Here is a 14,474-nt window from a genome sequence, read left to right as displayed (position 1 = left end):
CAGCGCTTGAACCTCAGCCTATCGGGTGTCAGCGTGTGAACCTCAGCCTATCGGGTGCCGAGGAGTGAACCTCAGCCTATCGGGTGTCAGCGTGTGAACCTCAGCCTATCGGGTGTCAGCGTGTGAACCTCAGCCTATCGGGTGTCAGTGCGTGAACCTCAGCCTATCGGGTGTCAGTGCGTGAACCTCAGCCTATCGGGTGTCAGCGCGTGAACCTCAGCCTATCGGGTGTCAGCGTGTGAACCTCAGCCTATCGGGTGTCAGCGCATGAACCTCGTCCTATCGGGTGCCAGCACGTGAACTTCAGCCTATCGGGTGCCGGGGAGTGAACCTCAGCCTAACGGGTGTCAGCGTGTGAACCTCAGCCTATCGGGTGTCAGCGTGTGCACCTCAGCCTATCGGGTGCCGGGGAGTGAACCTCAGCCTATCGGGTGTCAGCGTGTGAACCTCAGCCTATCGGGTGTCAGCGTGTGAACCTCAGCCTATCGGGAGCCAGGGCGTGAACCTCAGCCTATCGGGTGTCAGCGCGTGAACCTCAGCCTATCGGGTGCCAGCAAGTGAACCTCAGCCTATCGGGTGTCAGCGTGTGAACCTCAGCCTATCGGGTGTCAGCGCGTGAACCTCAGCCTATCGGGTGTCAGCGCGTGAACCTCAGCCTATCGGGTGTCAGCGCGTGATCCTCAGGCAATCGGGTGTCAGCGTGTGAACCTCAGCCTATCGGGTGCCGGGTAGTGAACCTCAGCCTATCGGGTGTCAGCACGTGAACCTCGGCCTATCGGGTGTCAGCGTGTGAACCTCAGCCTATCGGGTTTCAGCACACGAACCTCAGCCTATCGGGTGTCAGCGCGTGAACCTCAGCCTATCGGTTGTCAGCGTGTGAACCTCAGCCTATCGGGTGTCAGCGTGTGAACCTCAGCCTATCGGGTGTCAGCACGCGAACCTCAGCCTATCGGGTGTCAGCGTGTGAACCTCAGCCTATCGGGAGTCAGCGTGTGATCCTCAGCCTATCGGGTGTCAGCACGCGAACCTCAGCCTATCGGGTGTCAGCGGGTGAACATCAGCCTATCGGGTGCCAGCACGCAAACCTCAGCCTATCGGGTGTCAGCGTGTGAACCTCAGCCTATCGGGTGCCGGGGAGTGAACCTCAGCCTATCGGGTGTCAGCGCGTGAACCTCAGCCTATCGGGTGTCAGCGTGTGAACATCAGCCTATCGGGTGTCAGCACGCGAACCTTAGCCTATCGGGTGTCAGCGGGTGAACATCAGCCTATCGGGTGCCAGCACGTGAACCTCAGCCTATCATGTGCCAGGGCGTGATCCTTAGTCTATCGGGTGTCAGCGCTTGAACCTCAGCCTATCGGGTGCCAGCACGCGAACCTCAGCCTATCGGGTGTCAGCGTGTGAACCTCAGCCTATCGGGTGCCGGGGAGTGAACCTCAGCCTATCGGGTGTCAGCGCGTGAACCTCAGCCTATCGGGTGTCAGCGTGTGAACCTCAGCCTATCATGTGCCAGGGCGTGATCCTTAGTCTATCGGGTGTCAGCGCTTGAACCTCAGCCTATCGGGTGTCAGCGTGTGAACCTCAGCCTATCGGGTGCCGAGGAGTGAACCTCAGCCTATCGGGTGTCAGCGTGTGAACCTCAGCCTATCGGGTGTCAGCGCGTGAACCTCAGCCTATCGGGTGTCAGTGCGTGAACCTCAGCCTATCGGGTGTCAGTGCGTGAACCTCAGCCTATCGGGTGTCAGCGCGTGAACCTCAGCCTATCGGGTGTCAGCGTGTGAACCTCAGACTATCGGGTGTCAGCGCATGAACCTCGGCCTATCGGGTGCCAGCACGTGAACCTCAGCCTATCGGGTGCCGGGGAGTGAACCTCAGCCTATCGGGTGTCAGCGTGTGAACCTCAGCCTATCGGGTGTCAGCGTGTGCACCTCAGCCTATCGGGTGCCGAAAAGTGAACCTCAGCCTATCGGGTGTCAGCGTGTGAACCTCAGCCTATCGGGTGTCAGCGTGTGAACCTCAGCCTATCGGGAGCCAGGGCGTGATCCTCAGCCTATCGGGTGTCAGCGGGTGAACATCAGCCTATCGGGTGCCAGCACGTGAACCTCAGCCTATCGTGTGCCAGGGCGTGAACCTCGGCCTATCGCAAGCCAGGGCGTGATCCTTAGTCTATCGGGTGTCAGCGCGTGAACCTCAGCCTATCGGGTGTCACCGTGTGAACCTCAGCCTATAGGGTGCCGGGGAGTGAACCTCAGCCTATCGGGTGTCAGCACGTGAACCTCAGCCTATCGGGTGCCGAGGAGTGAACCTCAGCCTATCGGGTGTCAGCGCGTGAACCTCAGCCTATCGGGTGTCAGCGCGTGAACCTCAGCCTATCGGGTGTCAGCGCGTGAACCTCAGCCTATCGGGTGTCAGCGCGTGAACCTCAGCCTATCGGGTGTCAGCGTGTGAACCTCAGCCTATCGGGTGTCAGCGCGTGAACCTTGGCCTATCGGGTGCCAGCAGGTGAACCTCAGCCTATCGGGTGCCGGGGAGTGAACCTCAGCCTATCGGGTGCCAGCGTGTGAACCTCAGCCTATCGGGTGTCAGCCTGTGAACCTCAGCCTATCGGGTGCCGGGGAGTGAACCTCAGCCTATCGGGTGTCAGCGCGTGAACCTCAGCCTATCGGGTGCCAGCAAGTGAACCTCAGCCTATCGGGTGTCAGCGTGTGAACCTCAGCCTATCGGGTGTCAGCGCGTGAACCTCAGCCTATCGGGTATCAGCGCGTGAACCTCAGCCTATCGGGTGTCAGCAAGTGAACCTCAGCCTATCGGGTGTCAGCGTGTGAACCTCAGCCTATCGTGTGTCAGCGTGTGAACCTCAGCCTATCGGGTGTCAGCGCGTGAACCTCAGCCTATCGGGTGTCAGCGCGTGAACCTCAGCCTATCGGGTGCCAGCAAGTGAACCTCAGCCTATCGGGTGTCAGCGTGTGAACCTCAGCCTATCGGGTGTCAGCGTGTGAACCTCAGCCTATCGGGTGCCGGGGAGTGAACCTCAGCCTACCGGATGTCAGCGCGTGAATCTCAGCCTATCGGGTGTCAGCGCGTGAACCTCGGCCTATCGGGAGCCAGGGCGTCATCCTCAGCCTATCGGGTGTCAGCGTGTGAACCTCAACCTATCGGGTGTCAGCGTGTGAACCTCCGCCTATCGGGTGTCAGCGTGTGAACCTCACCCTATCGGGTGTCAGCGCGTGAACCTCAGCCTAACGGGTGTCAGCGCGTGAACCTCAGCCTATCGGGTGTCAGCGCGTGAACCTCAGCCTATCGGGTGCCAGGGCGTGAACCTCAGCCTATCGGGTGTCAGCGCGTGAACCTCGGCCTATCGGGTGTCAGCGCGTGAACCTCAGCCTATCGGGTGCCTGGATGTGGATCTCAGCCTAACGGGTGCCAGGGGGGTGATCCTCAGCCAATCGGGTGCCAGGGCGTGAACCTCAGCCTATCTGGTGCCAGGGGGTGAACCTCAGCCTATCGGGTGTCAGCGCGTGAACCTCCGCCTATCGGGTTTCAGCGCGTGGACCTCAGCCTATCGGGTGCCAGCACGTGAACCTCAGCCTATCGGGTGCCAGGGGGGTGATCCTCAGCCTATCGGGTGTCAGCGTGTGAACCTCAGCCTATCGGGTGCCAGGGCGTGAACCTCAGCCTATTGTGTGCCAGGGCGTGAACCTCACCCTATCGGGTGTCAGCACGCGAACCTCAGCCTATCGGCTGTCAGCGCGTGAACCTCAGCCTATCGGGTGCCGGGGAGTGAACCTCAGCCTATCGGGTGTCAGCGTGTGAACCTCAGCCTATCGGGTGTATGCGTGTGAACCTCAGCCTATCGGGTGTCAGCACGCGAACCTCAGCCTATCGGGTGTCAGCGGGTGAACCTCAGCCTATCGGGTGTCAGCGTGTGAACCTCAGCCTATCGGGTGCCGAGGAGTGAACCTCAGCCTATCGGGTGTCAGCACGCGAACCTCAGCCTATCGGGTGTCAGCGTGTGAACCTCAGCCTATCGGGTGCCGGGGAGTGAACCTCAGCCTATCGGGTGTCAGCGTGTGAAGATCAGCCTAGCGGGTGTCAGCACGCGAACCTCAGCCTATCGGGTGTCAGCGTGTGAACATCAGCCTATCGGGTGCCAGCACGTGAACCTCAGCCTATCGTGTGCCAGGGCGTGAACCTCGGCCTATCGCAAGCCAGGGCGTGATCCTTAGTCTATCGGGTGTCAGCGCGTGAACCTCAGCCTATCGGGTGTCAGCGTGTGAACCTCAGCCTATAGGGTGCCGGGGATTGAACCTCAGACTATCGGGTGTCAGGGGTATGATCCTCAGCCTATCGGGTGCCTGGGCGTGAACCTCAGCCTATCGTGTGCCAGGGCGTGAACCTCAGCCTATCGGGTGTCAGCGCGTGAACCTCAGCCTATCGGGTGCCTGGATGTGGATCTCAGCCTATCGGGTGCCAGGGGGGTGATCCTCAGCCTATCGGGTGCCAGGGCGTTAACCTCAGCCTATCGGGTGTCAGCGCGTGAACCTCAGCCTATCGGGTGCCTGGATGTGGATCTCAGCCTAACGGGTGCCGGGGGGTGATCCTCAGCCTATCGGGTGCCAGGGCGTGAACCTCAGCCTATCGGGTGTCAGCGTGTGAACCTCAGCCTATCGGGTGCCAGGGCGTGAACCTCAGCCTATCGGGTGCCAGGGGGTGAACCTCAGCCTATCGGGTGTCAGCGCGTGAACCTCGGCCTATCGGGTGTCAGCGCGTGAACCTCAGCCTATCGGGTGCCTGGATGTGGATCTCAGCCTATCGGGTGTCAGCGCGTGAACTCAGCCTATCGGGTGCCTGGATGTGGATCTCAGCCTATCGGGTGCCAGGGCGTGAACCTCAGCCTATCGGGTGCCAGGGTGTGAACCTCAGCCTATCGGGTGTCAGCGCGTGAACCTCAGCCTATCGGGTGCCTGGATGTCGATCTCAGCCTATCGGGTGCCAGGGCGTGAACCTCAGCCTATCGAGTGTCAGCATGTGAACCTCAGCCTATCGGGTGCCAGGGCGTGAACCTCAGCCTATCGGGTGCCAGGGGGTGAACCTCAGCCTATCGGGTGTCAGCACGCGAACCTCAGCCTATCGGGTGTCAGCGGGTGAACATCAGCCTATCGGGTGCCAGCACGTGAACCTCAGCCTATCATGTGCCAGGGCGTGATCCTTAGTCTATCGGGTGTCAGCGCTTGAACCTCAGCCTATCGGGTGTCAGCGTGTGAACCTCAGCCTATCGGGTGCCGAGGAGTGAACCTCAGCCTATCGGGTGTCAGCGTGTGAACCTCAGCCTATCGGGTGTCAGCGCGTGAACCTCAGCCTATCGGGTGTCAGTGCGTGAACCTCAGCCTATCGGGTGTCAGCGCGTGAACCTCAGCCTATCGGGTGTCAGCGTGTGAACCTCAGCCTATCGGGTGTCAGCGCATGAACCTCGGCCTATCGGGTGCCAGCACGTGAACCTCAGCCTATCGGGTGCCGGGGAGTGAACCTCAGCCTATCGGGTGTCAGCGTGTGAACCTCAGCCTATCGGGTGTCAGCGTGTGCACCTCAGCCTATCGGGTGCCGGGGAGTGAACCTCAGCCTATCGGGTGCCAGCGTGTGAACCTCAGCCTATCGGGTGTCAGCGTGTGAACCTCAGCCTATCGGGAGCCAGGGCGTGATCCTCAGCCTATCGGGTGTCAGCGTGTTAACCTCAACCTATCGGGTGTCAGCGTGTGAACCTCAGCCTATCGGGTGTCAGGGCGTGAACCTCGGCCTATCGCAAGCCAGGCCGTGATCCTCAGCCTATCGGGTGTCAGCGCGTGAACCTCAGCCTATCGGGTGTCAGCATGTGAACCTCAGCATATCGGGTGCCGGGTAGTGAACCTCAGCCTATCGGGTGTCAGCACGTGAACCTCGGCCTATCGGGTGTCAGCGTGTGAACCTCAGCCTATCGGGTGTCAGCACGCGAACCTCAGCCTATCGGGTGTCAGCGCGTGAACCTCAGCCTATCGGGTGTCAGCGTGTGAACCTCAGCCTATCGGGTGCCGGGGAGTGAACCTCAGCCTATCGGGTGTCAGCGTGTGAACCTCAGCCTATCGGGTGTCAGCGTGTGAACCTCAGCCTATCGGGTGCCGGGGAGTGAACCTCAGCCTATCGGGTGTCAGCGTGTGAACATCAGCCTATCGGGTGTCAGCGTGTGAACATCAGCCTATCGGGTGTCAGCACGCGAACCTCAGCCTATCGGGTGTCAGCGGGTGAACATCAGCCTATCGGGTGCCAGCACGTGAACCTCAGCCTATCGTGTGCCAGGGCGTGAACCTCGGCCTATCGCAAGCCAGGGCGTGATCCTTAGTCTATCGGGTGTCAGCGCGTGAACCTCAGCCTATCGGGTGTCAGCGTGTGAACCTCAGCCTATAGGGTGCCGGGGAGTGAACCTCAGCCTATCGGGTGTCAGCACGTGAACCTCAGCCTATCGGGTGCCGAGGAGTGAACCTCAGCCTATCGGGTGTCAGCGCGTGAACCTCAGCCTATCGGGTGTCAGCGCGTGAACCTCAGCCTATCGGGTGTCAGCGCGTGAACCTCAGCCTATCGGGTGTCAGCGCGTGAACCTCGGCCTATCGGGTGCCAGCAGGTGAACCTCAGCCTATCGGGTGCCGGGGAGTGAACCTCAGCCTATCGGGTGCCAGCGTGTGAACCTCAGCCTATCGGGTGTCAGCCTGTGAACCTCAGCCTATCGGGTGCCGGGGAGTGAACCTCAGCCTATCGGGTGTCAGCGCGTGAACCTCAGCCTATCGGGTGCCAGCAAGTGAACCTCAGCCTATCGGGTGTCAGCGTGTGAACCTCAGCCTATCGGGTGTCAGCGCGTGAACCTCAGCCTATCGGGTGTCAGCGCGTGAACCTCAGCCTATCGGGTGTCAGCGCGTGATCCTCAGCCTATCGGGTGTCAGCGTGTGAACCTCAGCCTATCGGGTGCCGGGTAGTGAACCTCAGCCTATCGGGTGTCAGCACGTGAACCTCGGCCTATCGGGTGTCAGCGTGTGAACCTCAGCCTATCGGGTTTCAGCACACGAACCTCAGCCTATCGGGTGTCAGCGCGTGAATCTCAGCCTATCGGGTGTCAGCGTGTGAACCTCAGCCTATCGGGTGTCAGCGTGTGAACCTCAGCCTATCGGGTGTCAGCGCGTGAACCTTGGCCTATCGGGTGCCAGCAGGTGAACCTCAGCCTATCGGGTGCCGGGGAGTGAACCTCAGCCTATCGGGTGCCAGCGTGTGAACCTCAGCCTATCGGGTGTCAGCCTGTGAACCTCAGCCTATCGGGTGCCGGGGAGTGAACCTCAGCCTATCGGGTGTCAGCGCGTGAACCTCAGCCTATCGGGTGCCAGCAAGTGAACCTCAGCCTATCGGGTGTCAGCGTGTGAACCTCAGCCTATCGGGTGTCAGCGCGTGAACCTCAGCCTATCGGGTATCAGCGCGTGAACCTCAGCCTATCGGGTGTCAGCAAGTGAACCTCAGCCTATCGGGTGTCAGCGTGTGAACCTCAGCCTATCGTGTGTCAGCGTGTGAACCTCAGCCTATCGGGTGTCAGCGCGTGAACCTCAGCCTATCGGGTGTCAGCGCGTGAACCTCAGCCTATCGGGTGCCAGCAAGTGAACCTCAGCCTATCGGGTGTCAGCGTGTGAACCTCAGCCTATCGGGTGTCAGCGTGTGAACCTCAGCCTATCGGGTGCCGGGGAGTGAACCTCAGCCTACCGGATGTCAGCGCGTGAATCTCAGCCTATCGGGTGTCAGCGCGTGAACCTCGGCCTATCGGGAGCCAGGGCGTCATCCTCAGCCTATCGGGTGTCAGCGTGTGAACCTCAACCTATCGGGTGTCAGCGTGTGAACCTCCGCCTATCGGGTGTCAGCGTGTGAACCTCACCCTATCGGGTGTCAGCGCGTGAACCTCAGCCTAACGGGTGTCAGCGCGTGAACCTCAGCCTATCGGGTGTCAGCGCGTGAACCTCAGCCTATCGGGTGCCAGGGCGTGAACCTCAGCCTATCGGGTGTCAGCGCGTGAACCTCGGCCTATCGGGTGTCAGCGCGTGAACCTCAGCCTATCGGGTGCCTGGATGTGGATCTCAGCCTAACGGGTGCCAGGGGGGTGATCCTCAGCCAATCGGGTGCCAGGGCGTGAACCTCAGCCTATCTGGTGCCAGGGGGTGAACCTCAGCCTATCGGGTGTCAGCGCGTGAACCTCCGCCTATCGGGTTTCAGCGCGTGGACCTCAGCCTATCGGGTGCCAGCACGTGAACCTCAGCCTATCGGGTGCCAGGGGGGTGATCCTCAGCCTATCGGGTGTCAGCGTGTGAACCTCAGCCTATCGGGTGCCAGGGCGTGAACCTCAGCCTATTGTGTGCCAGGGCGTGAACCTCACCCTATCGGGTGTCAGCACGCGAACCTCAGCCTATCGGCTGTCAGCGCGTGAACCTCAGCCTATCGGGTGCCGGGGAGTGAACCTCAGCCTATCGGGTGTCAGCGTGTGAACCTCAGCCTATCGGGTGTATGCGTGTGAACCTCAGCCTATCGGGTGTCAGCACGCGAACCTCAGCCTATCGGGTGTCAGCGGGTGAACCTCAGCCTATCGGGTGTCAGCGTGTGAACCTCAGCCTATCGGGTGCCGAGGAGTGAACCTCAGCCTATCGGGTGTCAGCACGCGAACCTCAGCCTATCGGGTGTCAGCGTGTGAACCTCAGCCTATCGGGTGCCGGGGAGTGAACCTCAGCCTATCGGGTGTCAGCGTGTGAAGATCAGCCTAGCGGGTGTCAGCACGCGAACCTCAGCCTATCGGGTGTCAGCGTGTGAACATCAGCCTATCGGGTGCCAGCACGTGAACCTCAGCCTATCGTGTGCCAGGGCGTGAACCTCGGCCTATCGCAAGCCAGGGCGTGATCCTTAGTCTATCGGGTGTCAGCGCGTGAACCTCAGCCTATCGGGTGTCAGCGTGTGAACCTCAGCCTATAGGGTGCCGGGGATTGAACCTCAGACTATCGGGTGTCAGGGGTATGATCCTCAGCCTATCGGGTGCCTGGGCGTGAACCTCAGCCTATCGTGTGCCAGGGCGTGAACCTCAGCCTATCGGGTGTCAGCGCGTGAACCTCAGCCTATCGGGTGCCTGGATGTGGATCTCAGCCTATCGGGTGCCAGGGGGGTGATCCTCAGCCTATCGGGTGCCAGGGCGTTAACCTCAGCCTATCGGGTGTCAGCGCGTGAACCTCAGCCTATCGGGTGCCTGGATGTGGATCTCAGCCTAACGGGTGCCGGGGGGTGATCCTCAGCCTATCGGGTGCCAGGGCGTGAACCTCAGCCTATCGGGTGTCAGCGTGTGAACCTCAGCCTATCGGGTGCCAGGGCGTGAACCTCAGCCTATCGGGTGCCAGGGGGTGAACCTCAGCCTATCGGGTGTCAGCGCGTGAACCTCGGCCTATCGGGTGTCAGCGCGTGAACCTCAGCCTATCGGGTGCCTGGATGTGGATCTCAGCCTATCGGGTGTCAGCGCGTGAACTCAGCCTATCGGGTGCCTGGATGTGGATCTCAGCCTATCGGGTGCCAGGGCGTGAACCTCAGCCTATCGGGTGCCAGGGTGTGAACCTCAGCCTATCGGGTGTCAGCGCGTGAACCTCAGCCTATCGGGTGCCTGGATGTCGATCTCAGCCTATCGGGTGCCAGGGCGTGAACCTCAGCCTATCGAGTGTCAGCATGTGAACCTCAGCCTATCGGGTGCCAGGGCGTGAACCTCAGCCTATCGGGTGCCAGGGGGTGAACCTCAGCCTATCGGGTGTCAGCACGCGAACCTCAGCCTATCGGGTGTCAGCGGGTGAACATCAGCCTATCGGGTGCCAGCACGTGAACCTCAGCCTATCATGTGCCAGGGCGTGATCCTTAGTCTATCGGGTGTCAGCGCTTGAACCTCAGCCTATCGGGTGTCAGCGTGTGAACCTCAGCCTATCGGGTGCCGAGGAGTGAACCTCAGCCTATCGGGTGTCAGCGTGTGAACCTCAGCCTATCGGGTGTCAGCGCGTGAACCTCAGCCTATCGGGTGTCAGTGCGTGAACCTCAGCCTATCGGGTGTCAGCGCGTGAACCTCAGCCTATCGGGTGTCAGCGTGTGAACCTCAGCCTATCGGGTGTCAGCGCATGAACCTCGGCCTATCGGGTGCCAGCACGTGAACCTCAGCCTATCGGGTGCCGGGGAGTGAACCTCAGCCTATCGGGTGTCAGCGTGTGAACCTCAGCCTATCGGGTGTCAGCGTGTGCACCTCAGCCTATCGGGTGCCGGGGAGTGAACCTCAGCCTATCGGGTGCCAGCGTGTGAACCTCAGCCTATCGGGTGTCAGCGTGTGAACCTCAGCCTATCGGGAGCCAGGGCGTGATCCTCAGCCTATCGGGTGTCAGCGTGTTAACCTCAACCTATCGGGTGTCAGCGTGTGAACCTCAGCCTATCGGGTGTCAGGGCGTGAACCTCGGCCTATCGCAAGCCAGGCCGTGATCCTCAGCCTATCGGGTGTCAGCGCGTGAACCTCAGCCTATCGGGTGTCAGCATGTGAACCTCAGCATATCGGGTGCCGGGTAGTGAACCTCAGCCTATCGGGTGTCAGCACGTGAACCTCGGCCTATCGGGTGTCAGCGTGTGAACCTCAGCCTATCGGGTGTCAGCACGCGAACCTCAGCCTATCGGGTGTCAGCGCGTGAACCTCAGCCTATCGGGTGTCAGCGTGTGAACCTCAGCCTATCGGGTGCCGGGGAGTGAACCTCAGCCTATCGGGTGTCAGCGTGTGAACCTCAGCCTATCGGGTGTCAGCGTGTGAACCTCAGCCTATCGGGTGCCGGGGAGTGAACCTCAGCCTATCGGGTGTCAGCGTGTGAACATCAGCCTATCGGGTGTCAGCGTGTGAACATCAGCCTATCGGGTGTCAGCACGCGAACCTCAGCCTATCGGGTGTCAGCGGGTGAACATCAGCCTATCGGGTGCCAGCACGTGAACCTCAGCCTATCGTGTGCCAGGGCGTGAACCTCGGCCTATCGCAAGCCAGGGCGTGATCCTTAGTCTATCGGGTGTCAGCGCGTGAACCTCAGCCTATCGGGTGTCAGCGTGTGAACCTCAGCCTATAGGGTGCCGGGGAGTGAACCTCAGCCTATCGGGTGTCAGCACGTGAACCTCAGCCTATCGGGTGCCGAGGAGTGAACCTCAGCCTATCGGGTGTCAGCGCGTGAACCTCAGCCTATCGGGTGTCAGCGCGTGAACCTCAGCCTATCGGGTGTCAGCGCGTGAACCTCAGCCTATCGGGTGTCAGCGCGTGAACCTCGGCCTATCGGGTGCCAGCAGGTGAACCTCAGCCTATCGGGTGCCGGGGAGTGAACCTCAGCCTATCGGGTGCCAGCGTGTGAACCTCAGCCTATCGGGTGTCAGCCTGTGAACCTCAGCCTATCGGGTGCCGGGGAGTGAACCTCAGCCTATCGGGTGTCAGCGCGTGAACCTCAGCCTATCGGGTGCCAGCAAGTGAACCTCAGCCTATCGGGTGTCAGCGTGTGAACCTCAGCCTATCGGGTGTCAGCGCGTGAACCTCAGCCTATCGGGTGTCAGCGCGTGAACCTCAGCCTATCGGGTGTCAGCGCGTGATCCTCAGCCTATCGGGTGTCAGCGTGTGAACCTCAGCCTATCGGGTGCCGGGTAGTGAACCTCAGCCTATCGGGTGTCAGCACGTGAACCTCGGCCTATCGGGTGTCAGCGTGTGAACCTCAGCCTATCGGGTTTCAGCACACGAACCTCAGCCTATCGGGTGTCAGCGCGTGAATCTCAGCCTATCGGGTGTCAGCGTGTGAACCTCAGCCTATCGGGTGTCAGCGTGTGAACCTCAGCCTATCGGGTGTCAGCACGCGAACCACAGCCTATCGGGTGTCAGCGTGTGAACCTCAGCCTATCGGGAGTCAGCGTGTGATCCTCAGCCTATCGGGTGTCAGCACGCGAACCTCAGCCTATCGGGTGTCAGCGGGTGAACATCAGCCTATCGGGTGCCAGCACGCGAACCTCAGCCTATCGGGTGTCAGCGTGTGAACCTCAGCCTATCGGGTGCCGGGGAGTGAACCTCAGCCTATCGGGTGTCAGCGCGTGAACCTCAGCCTATCGGGTGTCAGCGTGTGAACATCAGCCTATCGGGTGTCAGCACGCGAACCTCAGCCTATCGGGTGTCAGCGGGTGAACATCAGCCTATCGGGTGCCAGCACGTGAACCTCAGCCTATCATGTGCCAGGGCGTGATCCTTAGTCTATCGGGTGTCAGCGCTTGAACCTCAGCCTATCGGGTGCCAGCACGCGAACCTCAGCCTATCGGGTGCCAGCGTGTGAACCTCAGCCTATCGGGTGCCGGGGAGTGAACCTCAGCCTATCGGGTGTCAGCGCGTGAACCTCAGCCTATCGGGTGTCAGCGTGTGAACCTCAGCCTATCATGTGCCAGGGCGTGATCCTTAGTCTATCGGGTGTCAGCGCTTGAACCTCAGCCTATCGGGTGTCAGCGTGTGAACCTCAGCCTATCGGGTGCCGAGGAGTGAACCTCAGCCTATCGGGTGTCAGCGTGTGAACCTCAGCCTATCGGGTGTCAGTGCGTGAACCTCAGCCTATCGGGTGTCAGTGCGTGAACCTCAGCCTATCGGGTGTCAGCGCGTTAACCTCAGCCTATCGGGTGTCAGCGTGTGAACCTCAGCCTATCGGGTGTCAGCGCATGAACCTCGGCCTATCGGGTGCCAGCACGTGAACCTCAGCCTATCGGGTGCCGGGGAGTGAACCTCAGCCTATCGGGTGTCAGCGTGTGAACCTCAGCCTATCGGGTGTCAGCGTGTGCACCTCAGCCTATCGGGTGCCGGGGAGTGAACCTCAGCCTATCGGGTGTCAGCGTGTGAACCTCAGCCTATCGGGTGTCAGCGTGTGAACCTCAGCCTATCGGGAGCCAGGGCGTGAACCTCAGCCTATCGGGTGTCAGCGCGTGAACCTCAGCCTATCGGGTGCCAGCAAGTGAACCTCAGCCTATCGGGTGTCAGCGTGTGAACCTCAGCCTATCGGGTGTCAGCGCGTGAACCTCAGCCTATCGGGTGTCAGCGCGTGAACCTCAGCCTATCGGGTGTCAGCGCGTGATCCTCAGCCTATCGGGTGTCAGCGTGTGAACCTCAGCCTATCGGGTGTCAGCACGTGAACCTCGGCCTATCGGGTGTCAGCGTGTGAACCTCAGCCTATCGGGTTTCAGCACACGAACCTCAGCCTATCGGGTGTCAGCGCGTGAACCTCAGCCTATCGGGTGTCAGCGTGTGAACCTCAGCCTATCGGGTGTCAGCGTGTGAACCTCAGCCTATCGGGTGTCAGCACGCGTACCTCAGCCTATCGGGTGTCAGCGTGTGAACCTCAGCCTATCGGGAGTCAGCGTGTGATCCTCAGCCTATCGGGTGTCAGCACGCGAACCTCAGCCTATCGGGTGTCAGCGGGTGAACATCAGCCTATCGGGTGCCAGCACGCAAACCTCAGCCTATTGGGTGTCAGCGTGTGAACCTCAGCCTATCGGGTGCCGGGGAGTGAACCTCAGCCTATCGGGTGTCAGCGCGTGAACCTCAGCCTATCGGGTGTCAGCGTGTGAACCTCAGCCTATCGGGTGTCAGCGTGTGAACCTCAGCCTATCGGGTGTCAGCACGCGAACCACAGCCTATCGGGTGTCAGCGTGTGAACCTCAGCCTATCGGGAGTCAGCGTGTGATCCTCAGCCTATCGGGTGTCAGCACGCGAACCTCAGCCTATCGGGTGTCAGCGGGTGAACATCAGCCTATCGGGTGCCAGCACGCGAACCTCAGCCTATCGGGTGTCAGCGTGTGAACCTCAGCCTATCGGGTGCCGGGGAGTGAACCTCAGCCTATCGGGTGTCAGCGCGTGAACCTCAGCCTATCGGGTGTCAGCGTGTGAACATCAGCCTATCGGGTGTCAGCACGCGAACCTCAGCCTATCGGGTGTCAGCGGGTGAACATCAGCCTATCGGGTGCCAGCACGTGAACCTCAGCCTATCATGTGCCAGGGCGTGATCCTTAGTCTATCGGGTGTCAGCGCTTGAACCTCAGCCTATCGGGTGCCAGCACGCGAACCTCAGCCTATCGGGTGCCAGCGTGTGAACCTCAGCCTATCGGGTGCCGGGGAGTGAACCTCAGCCTATCGGGTGTCAGCGCGTGAACCTCAGCCTATCGGGTGTCAGCGTGTGAACCTCAGCCTATCATGTGCCAGGGCGTGATCCTTAGTCTATCGGGTGTCAGCGCTTGAACCTCAGCCTATCGGGTGTCAGCGTGTGAACCTCAGCCTATCGGGTGCCGAGGAGTGAACCTCAGCCTATCGGGTGTCAGCGTGTGAACCTCAGCCTATCGGGTGTCAGCGTGTGAACCTCAGCCTATCGGG

This window comes from Scyliorhinus torazame, chromosome 29 (genome assembly GCF_047496885.1).
Source record: "Scyliorhinus torazame isolate Kashiwa2021f chromosome 29, sScyTor2.1, whole genome shotgun sequence".
NCBI classification, from domain to species: domain Eukaryota; kingdom Metazoa; phylum Chordata; class Chondrichthyes; order Carcharhiniformes; family Scyliorhinidae; genus Scyliorhinus; species Scyliorhinus torazame.
Note: the sequence above shows the minus strand (reverse complement) of the source record.